A 14,057-nucleotide genomic window follows, 5' to 3' on the forward strand; every position below is an offset into this window, starting at 1 on the left:
CAGCACTGCCCAGAGCCCACAAGGGCCTGGAACCCAACTGAGCCCCCACACCAAGCAGGCTCTCCATCTGAATAATGCTGTGCCTCACATTGTCATCTACAGGGTGGCTATAGCAACTGCTTTTTGAAAATTCATCAGTGTTTGTGAAGGACTCAGGTGCCACAGAAAGGGCTTTAGGAAGGTAGCAACTCTGCATTTAGGCTGAAGTGTGCTGCAAAGTAGGCATAGTGTCACACTGAACTGTGAGGAGAGATCAATGCATTGAGTAACTGCTCATTCCACAAACATCTTACACACTGTGCATGCTGCACACAGAAATGGGGGGGAAAAAGCACCATTTGATAAGTACTGCATGGTAGGAAAAGACCAGCAGGGCAGGTTTACACGACCAAGGCAAGCAATTGCCATCATCATCAGTGCTTTGGTTTTGGCATCTTTCTCTCTACTGAGGAATTAAAAAGAGCATTTACCAAGGAATGCAGCCACAGGATGAGTGATTATACCCTCACCAAGACCATCAGTAACACTGTAGCACCAGTAACAACAACCAAGCCCCTTATGTACACATAACATCTGTGTCCCCTCCTTTTAAGGGCCCAACTAAAGGTTAATCCAAGTGAAATTTGATTTTCAATAATGCATCACTGCTTTTAGGAAGTGCTTTGGTGATCAGAGCTACAGATATTCCCTGTGAATGTGCAGAAGTTAGCTACATAAAGGTTAGCTACACAATCAAGCCAATTAATTTTGTGTGCTTCAATTTGAGATCTTGATTAAACCTCCCAATGTAGGTTTGTCTAAATGTAATGATCATGGGCTGCCCAGCACTGCCAGCCCACAGACTTCAAAGGCCATTAATTCTGTAAGGTTTAACCTCCTGGCATAAACCACCACCAACTTTGTCTTCATTTCTTAAGGTGCTGGCTTGTTCCACAGACAGACACTTATCTCCAGGCCTCCACACTTACCTTGGAATCTGATGCTCCTTCTTTCCCCTGTGCTTCTTCAAAGGCCCCTGATGTACACGTCTTTTCTGCCATGTGCTTGGGCCAGGGCACAGAAGTTTAACATCTTCACAGTAATGGCTTGCACTTTTTTCCTGCTGGATACAACTATCCCACCTCATTCAATTCACCAGACTCCCCAGAGTGGCTCTGTGCCCTTCAGCTTTCCCCTGCACATACTGAGAGGGAATTCTCTTCATCACAGAAGAGGCAGAGATCTCATAGCAGATCCCATCATGGCAGGCCCCATCACAGACATCCCCGGGCAGCTTCTTTCTCTTCTGCTTGCAGCAAACAAAACACTTTACCCTCACTTTCCCTCCTCAGTTCTCTTGCCAGAACACAGATCTCTCTTTGTGTGAAGATCTGGTGATTGAAGGAATGAGCAAAACCAGGGCAGAAAGAGCATTTCTGTCACTGCTGTGCTTCCACAGCACCTATTTCACACAAGGAAGCACAGGTCTTGCTCTGCCATCACTGGGTACATGAAATCAATTACTGTGGCTTGCATGTCAGCTGCAGTCTGTTCTTTGAGGGTCTCCCAGCTGATGCATAATGAGCAATATGTACATAAGTATGGCAAATTACCATCTACAGAATTTTAAAGTAGGTTTAGTCAGTAAGAAAAGCTCAGGTAGTAAGAAAGACAACAGACAAAGAATAAGATTACAGAGCTAGTTATGGTCCAGATCTACATATTCACAGAATCTCCTCAATACCACTGATAAAAATGAAGCCTGTTTAGAAAAATAAGCTTCAGTCTTCAATCTATTTTTCAGCCTTTGAGCATTCAGTTATTGTGGATCAGTTACCAATAAACATAATATTATAAATATTCTGAGCTTTTCTTTAGCCATTATATCCTTCCCTGAGTGCTGTAAAATTGAACAGAAACATACTAATAAAAAAATCAGGATAAACTGGACTTTAAGGATTTTTATCTTCAATGGCAGAAAGTCACACTTGAAATGGTCATGAATAAAATGGTGTTATTTACAAGCACAGAACCGTGTTTTCTAGCTAATGAAATTGACATTATTTCTGTAGTAGGTGTGGTTCCTAGAGGTACCTTCTGCAACACATTGTGTGACCCAGCTCTCACTGAAAATTACACACATTTGGTTTTCTCGCTGGCTTGCAGGAGGTACCTTCCATGAGCACACCTTCCAGTTAGCAGGTAAATTCTCTAGACCATGTACTGTAATCTGTGTTTGGCAGACCATCCAGCACAGAGGGACCCTGGGGTTGATTACAGCCTCCACAGAACACACCAATACATATGTTACCAATCATCACAAACAGTACACATTTGGAATTAAAATCAAATGAAACATCTAAAAGTCTAAGAAATTAACCACAGACAAAAAATGAAGCAATGGAAGCGAACTGGTTGGGGTTTTTTTTCAAGTGTATTTTCTCTTCAATAAACTCTGATAAATATCATCCAAAGGGCATTTCAAAGCTTGATCTTCCTAGTGCAAATGAAGGGTAAGTGAACTACAGTAGACATTGGGATTAGTTTTATTTTTAGTAAGTCGTGCCACATACTCAATTTTTCCTAACACTCTAGAGTTTGTAGATAAAATGCAATGTATATGTACAGTGATTATCATCAGTAAGTGTTTTATAGAAGTCCCTGCAAAAACATGAATCATTCTGTATGAGCAGAGGTACTGAGAACCTTTGTGCAGCTCAGACAGATTCTCACTCTGCTCTTTGTTCTAAAGAGGAGATGACATTTTACAATATTTAGGGCATATATAAGATGTTACTCATTGGGACATCAAGGGATTACTTTAAATTGATCAAAGCAAACATATCCAAATCCTGATAAAATGGAAGATCAATTTCTTTCTCAGAATGTGGAGTGAGGATTATAATTAAATGATCAGGGAAGTGATGTGAGTGCACATGCTCTGGGGGTGTTTGTCAGACAGTGTGAATCTCCCATCCTCTCATCTCAGGAAACACATTACCTGCATGTAGATGCAATTAGCTTCCATTTCCCACTCCTCCACAGCAAGGTTTGTAACCCAGTGTTTTATAACCTGTCTTCTGCACCGAGATCCCAGGTGGCAGAAGGAGTTAGTCAGCTTTCTTTGGTGTGCTTCCCAGCTGTCTGGTCCATGAGAGCACACAATCCTCAAGGACAACGTCAGTGTGCCGCAGTCAAGGGGTGACCTCCATGCTTTAAAGTCCAAAGTAACAGAAAGCACATGGTAGCCATCCTCACTTCCAACCTGCCAAATGTCTCCCCTAAGTTGTTACCCAACACACTGTTTGTCTGAGTCATAAGAAAGAAGGTTTATTTTAGCTACTAGAAGGATGACTATTGCAGAGTGAGATCTTTATACTTTAATTTAACCATCCATTTTGACTACATTCTAGTTAATAATATTAGAATGCTAAAAAAGATCACTAACAAAACAAATATTCAGCCTGCAAGTCTTCTTTTCCCTTCTCATTTTCATTACCTAGAAGATTATGAGTTTGCTGGAGAATTGTCTGGTCTTTTTCACCTAACAACAGAACTTGGGGAACAAATTCATAAGTGTTTCCTCTCACCTGAAAACCAAGCTGGTGTACTACCTCCCTTCAGTCTAAGAGCTCTGTGACCTGAACCTTACTTATTTAACTTCAACTCATTCTCACTTCTATTGTGCTCTCAGTAAGCCACTGCTATAATTGTAACAATGATATTGTAAATCATGAATGACACAGAGATGCTGGGGTTGTCTCACACTGTTCATATTTAAGAACCTCATCTGAAACAATTTCTCCTAACAGATACATTTAAATTAATGGTTCCATGTGGTTTAAAACTACACAGTTTAATTTTTAAACATTTCTGTCTGTTGGTTGCCTGACTTTGGTGCCTCAGCCTTTCCTGAAGTTGCAGTGTGCATAAGGACTGAAATGAGAAAGGGATCAATGAGTTAAAAATATTTTAGCACAGAGGTCATGGACCTAAATCCTTATATGTCCAGGCAGGCAGTATGAACATATGTAACACAATTCTACAGAAAAACAGGGTAAAATAAAACTCAGGTGAACACTGTGTATATGGTACTCCATGTCAGGATTCCTAATAGCAGGAAATGGAAAGCAGGCTTAGGGCAGGAGCAAGAAAAGAGACAGAAATAGAAGGTGGGAAGTCTCTAGCAGACAATAGCTCAGAGGCTGAGCTCTGCCTGCCAGTCAGTTTTATGAGCTCTCATGACAACAGCAACAACAGCAACAACAGCAACAACAGCTTGCAAAGACATCCCACTTACAAGAAATAACCTCCCTTGAACAGATACAAACATAACCCTGACAGCATGAACTTCACCGATTAAATTCCAATGATAAGAATTCCTTCATCTCTGGTACTGCACAGATATGGAAGTCAAAGGTTGTGATGCTCTCATACTACAATATTAGAGAACATATAAATAACTAAGATGGTTAAAACCCCAAGGAGTACATAATAATGTCTGTAAACCCAGCTGCGTTTCTCCCCTGGTTTTAGGCTGAAACCAGTATGAAAACAGTCTATAGCATGGGCAAATATATTAGAGGCTGTTTTATCCCTAGCTCCTTGGTAAGCTGGTGAGCACTGTGGGATGCTATGCCAAGTGGTAGTTAGGGAGGTCTGCAGCATTCAGGCAAGTTAATTACAGAGATGGAGGACAGCAGGATGCCAAGTGGGAGAAGGCTTCCCTCCAGGAATGGACTGTCAGCAGAATCAGGAGGGGATGTAATCAGTCATAGCTTGCTTTTACCAACCAGGAATAATCATAGATGTGGCTTACAGCTTGCTGAATATTTTCTAGCATGTGATTTAATCAGATTTTTGGCCCATGCATGGAATTTTTCTTAGACCTTCTCACATATAGACACGTGGCATTTCATTCTTTTAGCAGGCACAAGTTGATCAGTTCACTTAAGAGTTTTTATTGTTCTAATAAAATGCTGACATGTATTTTGGTCACTCTCACAGATTTAGAAATCAGTGATCTTACAGACATGGTGGCAGACACCTGCCAGTCCTGACTGTATCGACATGCACCCTTCTCTGGAGAAAACGTAGCCAGCATGGTACCAGCAATGGTGGGAACAGCTAGAAGCATTTCTACTGCTGGCACCGACTTTCACCTAGACGAGTGAAATACTAATTTCTCATGCTGAGAGGGGTTATCAGAATTTGGAAAGGTGGTGGGAGTTTATTTCCAGGTGAGCAGTATATATTCCTAGTATGAATAATAAAACTGGAATCTGACTGTGTCCTGCCTCTAACAAGCTCACGGCAGTTTAGCAAAGCAAGGAGACAGACATAGGCTTAATATAAGCAGCTTACGTTAGTCTCAAGGACAAAGAACCCGTGCTGACACACCACTTGCATTGCAGACAGCCCCGCACCTGGGCATGGCACCGAGCCTGGGAGATGTGTCACACACAGCAATACAGGCAGTGCACGCGGCGTTGGAACGGGGATCGCGGAAGGGGCGCACACGCCGGGCTCGACTCTTCCCCACGATCCCTGAGCAGCTGTGCGGGAAAAAGCCCCGAGCTCCCCGACCCACCGGGACCCGGCAGCGCCGCCCGCCCCGCGCCTCCCCCTCAGCCCCGGCCCGGCCCCGGCCCGGCCTCCCGGACCACGTGGCTCGCGCGCCGCAGCGCCGCCGCCGCGCAGGCGCCGTGCGCGCTCCCGCTGCCCGGCCGAGCCTGGGGCTCGGGAGCAAAATGGCGGCGGCCGGAGCGGGGCCGGGCGGGAGCGGGCGGCGCTGAGCGGGAGGATGGCGGCGGCGAGCGGCTGCCGGAGGTGAGGCACCGCGGGAAGCCCGGCTGGGAGGGGATCGCGGGCTTGGTTTCACGACGGCGGAGGGGAGGGGGCAAGACCGTCGACGCCCCCACGGCGGGACTCGGTGCGCGCCCCGCCGGGCCGGCTGCGGGCGGCTTGTCCCGCTGCGCCGCTGCCAACCCGCAGCTCCGCGGGGCCCCGCCGCGGGAGGGAGCCTTGCTCCCCGTGCCGCTCCCGGCCCGCAGGGTCCGCGCTCCGGAGCGGCGGCGGCGGCGGCCTCGGCTGTGCCTGTCCGCGCTGTCGGGTCCTGCCTCGCCGCCCTTTCGCTCTCTTCTCCTCTCCCTCCTTCTGTGCCCTCCGCCCCGGCGCACTCCCCGCCGAGCTGCAGGGGTGCTCGGAGCCGTCTCCCCCCGGAGAGGGGCTCGTGCGGGGCTCGTGCTCCCGCGGCCGCGGAGCTCCGCCCGTGCCGGGCCGGTGAGAGCGCGGCCGCCGTGGCTGCGGGGCTCCCGCCGGGGCCGCTCAGCCCGTGCCGTGCCCGTGCCCGTGCCCCTGGCCTGGGACTGCTGCTGCTGCCCCGGGGTTGGTGGGGTTCTGCCCTGCTCCTCTCTGTACAGGTGTTACCGCGGTGTTCCTGCAGAAACTTGGAGAGCTTTGTAGGTGATGTGTTCGCTCGTGCCTCTGGAATATTCCTGCTACCCGTGGGATAAGCGCTTTTCTGTTGGTTCGTGTTTCTACTTGCTCTTCCCCGCCATCCCATATGAGACCGTCGGGTGAAAGATGACACACATGTCGAGTACTAACATAAAATACGATAGCAGGATAATAAAATACGTGTTGATGCAATGATAGTTTGTGTGAGAATTTACCTTAGGCAGTGTAGCGTTGCTTGAGGCTTTGCTTCAAACCAATGTAATATAATAACAAATTTAAAATGTTTGGCAGATATACCATTGGGATGTGATCACCTCAGGTTTTGCAACATACCGCATGCTCTGTTTTAATTTAGAAATGGAGAAAATAAAAACAGAAGCTGAAATAAAAAAAATTTAAACCTTCTAACTCATGTTGAGACACTGAACAGCTTGAGGAGATAAAGCTTTACCCTCTTTGTCTGAAAAATCTCAGGGAAGAGGATGAGTTTTCTAAGCTTCTCTTTTATTGTTTCAAATACTTCATCCTAGTTCTGCGTTAGTATCCTTCTTCACACAGGGTCGTGCAGGGTGGGGGAATTTCTTCATAGATCCTTCTCCGTTTGAACCTTTTGCTTAAGATTTCAGTGAAAATACTTTTTCCTCCGCCCCTTGTTGACTAAGAGTCTGCTACCAGTGTAACAAAAATAATTCTGTAGATGTTATTTATGAGGATGTGGAACAGAAGGCTGTTAGTAATGTACAGATTCTGTGGACCGTGATATTTACAAGGCAAGGTCTGAGTGCTTATTATGTAAAATATCTGTGTGAAGATAATGCATTCAGAAGGTATGGGTTGTGATGTTTTCTCCCTTTTTGGAATAATTTATCAACTAGATAACTAGTCTCAGTTGATGGACCAAAGCATTATTGAGCCATTTAAGAACTTGCTACTTTGCTGTGTCAATTAGTGTTGTGTAAACAGTACTATCTGTTCGTGCTTATATGTAAACGTGATGAATGTCACAGTAAATCTAGCTTGTATCTTAAGTTACAACACAAAGCTGCCAATTGCTCACTGGTTTGTATTCACCTCTAAAGTTAGACTTGCATAGTTGGGCTGCACGCAGGTAATCTGGGAAATGGAGCTCAGTGTTTTGTGTCAGATGTACAGCCAGTGTTTGTTTTTGTTCACTGGAGATGAAAACAGCTGTTGAATCCTTTGTATTTCTGCTCAGCTGCACTAAGCATTGTTTCACTTGCTTTCAAACTTTAGCCAATGTATAAATGGGTTTGACATTCTAATCTGACCGTGCTCCTTTTATGTTTAAGCATACAAACTAGAAGTTGTCTTGCTTCATTTACTGTGGCATTGTTGCAGTTGTTGCCATTTTAAAAATCCTTACCTCTTACATTAGTAAGTAAATTCTCTTCATATGTCCAGATTCCCTTGCTGAGTCATAGACACAGTGGTGGTGTAGTGCTTATAGCTGACATGGACTGATTTGCAAAGACTCATACATGAAGGAATAGAATTACTTTTATAAGCTCTCCTGGAAGACTTGCATGGATTTGTCATAGGGATTTTAAATTTTTTTTTCCCCTCTTAGTTTTCAAGCTTGTCTGAGAAGCTGCAAACTTTGTGTTGTGAAGATATGTTGCTCACTGCTAAATTAGAGTAGAATGTGCTGCCTTTGCAGCCAGCTTCTTAAATTTAATTCAGTGAAACTGCCAGAGCTTGATGAATTAACAACAAAATTTTGAATCTTCATTTTGAAAGCGGCCTTTCAAGTTGCTGCATATACGTGGTGTCAGGTTTACAGATTGATTGTCACCGATGACAATTGATCTCAAGGTTTGTTGGGGATGAATTTTAGGCTGGGACAATGTCTTTTTCTGTCCTGTTAGTAAGCTGCCTTGGTGATGTGGTGTCTTGGGGTGCTGCAGGTGGCCATAGGAGGAGGTGGGACACTAACCCTGCTTGCTCCTCTGCCATCCTGATGCTTGTTTGCTTGTGATATATCAGACCATATGCAAGAAAAGGGGAGTTTTTTCTGATGTCTTGGGTACACTGTGGTGATCGAGGTAGTTGTGGCTGCCTTTCAAAGGCAAACAGATGAATGAAAACTTCCTATGGACACATTGATGGGCTGAGTGTAGTTCACATTAATCAATAAATAGATCTATAGGGAAACTGTGAGATTGCACTTAAGAAGAAATAACTCTATTCCTAATGATACTGATGAGAATTATAGCGAATCTTGATAGAGAACTGCAAGTTTTAGTATTAACTCTAAATTTCTTGTTGTTTGTTTGCTTTTTCTTAACATATTTAGATGGCTTTTGATTTCTGTTACCAGGTGAATGGCTTTTCCCATTTTTTCACACTAGTCTGGAAACCTATGCACAACTTTATTGTACATGCAGTGGGGACCAGGAATCCTAGTTCAGATATGTTAGTGAGCTTCCAGGGAGTCCCCTAGGTATTGCTTTGTTTAATTTCCCAGGGTCTTTGAAAGATAAGCCTTGTCAGTATCCTTTAATCTTTGAATAGTAGCTATTTTTTGAATGCTCTTTCCTATATTGGCTTACTAGTATGCCTGAACTATAAGAAGGAGCTGCAGATGCCACATTTGATTCTACTCTTGCATTTTACACCCATCTAGTCTGTCCTGCATGTCTCCCAAGAAGGATACCATCTGTAATGATGCTTTCTATATAATGAATGGACACTAGGAGATTGAAATTTTTATTATAGTATGATTATTATATTTTGGTTTATTTAAATTATTAAACTGTACTTATCTCAACCCATGAGTTTTACTGCATTGCTTTTTCTTTGCTTTCTGTTCTGTTCCCTATCCCACTGGCAGGGGGAACCCACAATAATAAGGATGCCTATGAGGTGCTTGATAGGTGTTTAGTGGCAAAATTGGTTTAAACACTTTCAGTCTCTGCTGCTTTTCCTTACTTCCTGCACTATCCCTTCAGCTGTGTTGGTAGGGCTGTTTACATGGCTTCACTCTGAAACATTCAGGAAATTGATCTGTATGAAAAATAAACCACTAAAGCACAAAATAACTTCATGTCAGATCCTTCATCTGGGTCATCACATTGCTGTGGAAATTCTGTTTGCACAGTGTAGAGGTGAGGCCAGGGGGGTAAAGGAGATTGGGGTGGAACTGTGTTGCCTGCTGTGCTGGATTCAAGTATATACTTAGTTAAATTTAAACCTGATTTGTTTGCTCCATTGTGTGCAGGTGTTGTGCAAGCTTACACCAAACACTACTGAATATGAACTTTCACTACTGGTGGCCTTGCAGACATGTCCAGCCTGTTGGGAATTTTCTATCATTAGTGGGTTTATTTAGATGTTTGAGTACTTAAGCATGCAAGAAAAAAATTAACAGCAGTCAAAACTGATTAAGAAGAAGCTTTCAGTACTAAGTGTGGAGGTATAGTGTTTTGGGCAACATCTTCCTAAATCACTTTTATGTTTCAGAAGTATCTTCTAAGTGATTTTACTTTGTTTTTCAAACTTGGCATTCAAGTGTGAGCTGTTACCTGTATAACTGACTGATAATTTTCTAAATTCTCTTTGATCTTTGTCCTCAGATTTTGTTCTAATTCAGTGATCATTCATACTGTATATTTTTTATGGCATTCAAACGTCATTTTATGTTCAGTTCTTCTTGTACTAAAAAGACTGGACTTCTTGTATTCATCCTGGCTTTCCTGTGCTATCATACCCTGTTTCCAACCCACTGTAGTAAATAGTAAAGAGTAGAATTTAATTTTCTAAAATCTCTTTTAGAGAATATCTTTCTAGTTCTGCAGTTATTGTGATTCCCCATATTGTTAAAGAGCCTTTTTATTTCTACTCTCCTCTTTCTCACAGGACCATTTCATTATGGCAACTTGTAGCTTTTAAGATTAATCTCTTTTTCTTCATCACTTCTGAACTTTGACATTATCTAGTGGGAAGTGCTTTGGAGAGAGATCAAGCTAGTTAATGATATGCAAGATTACACTAATTTGGAAACCTTGTCCAAGATCTGTTGAAACCTGGTATCAGGATACATTTTACCATTTTGCTGATGGTAACAATGGCTAAACTCAAAGGAGTTGATGTAAACAGTAATGTGGTAAGTGACTGCTGCTTGGTTCTTTAGTTGGGCTTATTATTTTGTGCCCTAGAACTTGCAGAAGCTCTGTGGGATCAGTAGAGCTGTAAAATGTATCTCTGTGTGCTTGCCTGTGTATTTTAAACTGCAGCTAGGCTGAGAGAAGATTGTTCTCACAGTCTGCCACTGAGATTTTAATCAAGGTTTCGTAGACAAAGAGCAAGAATACCAGGGTCTTGTGAAGGCATCCAACATGAGTAAAACTTTGTAACTATTTATATGAAAATTGAAGTATTTTTTGAGTGATCAAGTAGATCACATTGCATTAGTGAGAAATTGAAGTGCTGCTTTGCTTATCATCTGCTATTCCAGATCTCTGTACTGCAATGAAGAATATAAAACACTTCTGTAAATGGGTAGGTTATTTTAAGTGCTTTAAAAATAATCAGTATGAGTGACAAAAGTTCCTTTTCTTCTCCTGACCCCAATATTGGAAATGCTGCTTGAGAGCTAATTAAAAGCATTCTAACATAACAAATACAATCAGAATGCAACAAGACAGTATTTTGTGGACTGGTGCTCTCTTATTCTTTGATCTCTTTTGATCTTCTGCTTTAGCTTTTTTCAAATGATGATTCTTGATGTAAAGATGGGGGAAAAGTGGTTCATTGTCTGTTAGAACTGGGTTTGTTGTGGATTTGGTGATTTTTTGACTAGTCTAGGAAGATGTCTTTTTTAAAGCCCTCCTGCTGCTGTGATAACTATACTGTTTATCCACTTAAATTCTGCAGTGTATAAGATGGGGCTGTGCTGAAGTTCTTTTTACATGTGGGGGCATTTAGAGGTTTTTCTCATGTACCCAGATGTATGTCTTAAAATACATAAATGGCTAACAACCTCTGAAGCTGCTTGTGATACTTAACTGAATGACCTGAAGATTTCATCCTGAAGAAGGAAGGAGCATTGGCATACACAGTGGAGTTTTGTATTTTCCATTTAAAATACCCCTGATGAATCCCAGACTAACGAAGCATGTGAATATATTAAAGGCTGATGTCTTGAACCTTGGTTCATCCTGTACTGGACATGCCAATTTCAGACATCTTGAGAGATGAAATGAAATGCATATAAAATGTCTAGAATCCAGGTAGAGAAGATAATGTTAATAGGTTCATGGATTTCTTTACAGTCATTCTAGTAGTGACTGCTGCTCTCTGAAATACATCAAGTTGCTTATACTGTCATTTTAAGTTGAAAATGCCTTTGCCAGTCTATAATGAGGTACTTCTAGGAAGCCTTTGAAATTGTTTTTTATTATACCACAGTGACAAGCAAGGTATAAGAATGCTGAGTTGACAAAAAGCACACTGGAGATGGGAAGCTTTGTGTTACTCAGTGTAGTGATGGCCTTGGTACTGAAGGAGGAATACTCTAAATTGTGTCAGTACTGAGAGGCAGCAGTTGTTACTGGGGAGCTGCATGCAAGCCCCATAATTTCTGCAGAGGAATGTGTGTGACAGCATGAGGAGCTACTCAGTGTCCTTGTGAGGCCCCCCACACTCCCAGTGTATCAAGTATCTCCATCTTCTCTGCAGTTTATTTTCATGAGTGATTAGCTTATCTAAATTTTGGATAAGAATGTGTGTTTAAACACACATTTAAATTCTTTAAATTCTCAAATACCATCTTGGCTGACTGTTTTGGTTTTTGGAGGGATTTTTGTATGGCCAAAGATAATATTTAAGAGAATAATTTGATGTATCCTTTCTTAAAAGTACATTAAAAGGTACATTATTTAGGTCAAAAAGTACCTCTTGCTTCTTACTTGGTCATTAAAATCTCTTTAGGGTTTAGTCCTCCATTAAGCACTTCTAGAAATGTGTATTTGGACTTGAAATGCCAGAATACCCTTCTAACACAGTAAGGTTAACATGCTGTATAAGGCCTGTCTAATTGTATTTTGTAGTTCTAGGCATGGATCTGAAGACCTGGTAGCCTCTGCTAAAGTGACTCTCATAAGTATTTCTGCACTGCATCAAAGCTGCTTGTCTTTAACTGCAGTTGACTACAGTCTTTGATGTTATAGCAGGGGCAATTACTACTTGAAGTTGGTTTTAAAGCTTAAATTACATGTCTTCTGAAAATGATGTTAATCAGAAGTACAGTCTTATTACAAACTTTCTAAAATATCTGTTCATACTACTCAGGGCTTTTCCACTACGAGTAAAGTAAAATTTGTCGTGTCTTGTTCTGAGTTTCTCAAGACATTTGAATTTCTCTGCTGAGAACATCTGAGGTAATTTTGTTACTGCATAATTTCTCAGTTAATTATTGGCTCCAAGTTTCCCCTTTGGATTAACAGACTTGTGCTGATCTAAGTATTTCCCCACCACTACCTTGGGCATCTGCTGTCCTTTCTCCTCCTTCCCTTCTTCCCTCATTCTGTTTTTTAGCTACCAACTTATTTTTGGATAATTAAGTTGGAAAATGCCACATTTTGTGACTGAGTGTTAGCTGCATCAAAGCTCAGTTGTATCAGGCACTAGCAATCTTCAGTAGTAATGAGGGTGCTTTTATTTAAATATCTTGTGGATCTGGAGTTTCATCCTTGTTTTATGTTTGGAAGGAAAGGGAACTTGCCCTTTTTTCCACATATACAAGATTGATGTGTTTCCTTATTGAAACGAACCTTTCATTTTTTGTTAATCTGTAAACTGATCCAGCTAAAAACTGTTCTATTCATTGAACATGAAAGGAGAATTGAGTGGGAATGATCATCTAGGTAGAGAGGGAAGTGAGATTTCTTTTTTTTTTTTTGGTGGCAATGTTGTCTTTTTTTCTGTAAATTATTGAACTTTTCAACTGATGGCAGAATCAAAGTTGGTTTGAAGAGTAGAGCACAGGCTGGCAAAGTTTCTGCATTTTGCCATTTCTTTGAATGTAAAGGAATTGTGGTATCAAGGACAGTTGTGCATGAAAGAGAAGATGAACAAAATGTGATCTAAAATTACATTAGGTGCAGTGGGTTTCTTTAATGGAGTAACTCCTGTAATTAGTGCAATACAACGACTTTTGCTTCCCTCCTAAAAGTTTTGTTTGATTTCTTTGAAAAATCTAGTTATTTTTTTAGTATTCTGGGACATCTGAAAAGCTTCAGATCTTGTGGGGAGAGAAGGAGGAGTTAAGGCATGTCAGCAGTCTGCTCAAAGGGCAGATTTGCCTTAGCAAATAGTTAAACAAGAAACCACCCCATAAGCTTTTCTAACTCTGCAGCCTTTAAAAGTCTGTGTTCATGAGTTATGTGTAGATGTTGCTGAATTAATGAAATTAAATGTGTACATGATTGGTGCCTCTGTTTTCAGAAACAATGTTATGTCAACATTTGTGATGCTCTTTTGACTGTTCTGTAAAACTTGCATATTCATGTTACAGAACAAAAAAATGCTTTGGAAGTGCAGAGAGAGCTTGTTGCAGGAAATGTGGAAGACATAACTTCCTTTTCTTGCCAAGGGGAAAA

The 14,057-nt window shown here is 41.8% G+C and overlaps 1 protein-coding gene across 4 annotated transcripts in view; it reads left to right on the forward strand.

The window, feature by feature from the left end:
- Window positions 1-5,664: 5,664 nt before the first annotated feature.
- BTBD7 (BTB domain containing 7) overlaps window positions 5,665-14,057 on the forward strand; it is a 51,282-nt gene continuing 42,889 nt past the window's right edge. For 3 of the 4 annotated variants that reach the window (XM_071426570.1, XM_071426569.1, XM_071426574.1), the window contains exon 1: window positions 5,665-5,808. The gene's annotated coding sequence lies outside the window, so the exon portion shown is untranslated. Of the gene's footprint in view, window positions 5,809-5,988; window positions 6,509-14,057 lie in introns of those variants that run through there. The other variant, XM_071426573.1, reaches the window with a different exon arrangement.

The sequence above is a fragment of the Agelaius tricolor genome, unplaced genomic scaffold (assembly GCF_023055355.1).
Source record: "Agelaius tricolor isolate 1412-34295 unplaced genomic scaffold, bAgeTri1.0.p SCAF_5, whole genome shotgun sequence".
Classification (NCBI taxonomy): Eukaryota; Metazoa; Chordata; class Aves; order Passeriformes; family Icteridae; genus Agelaius; species Agelaius tricolor.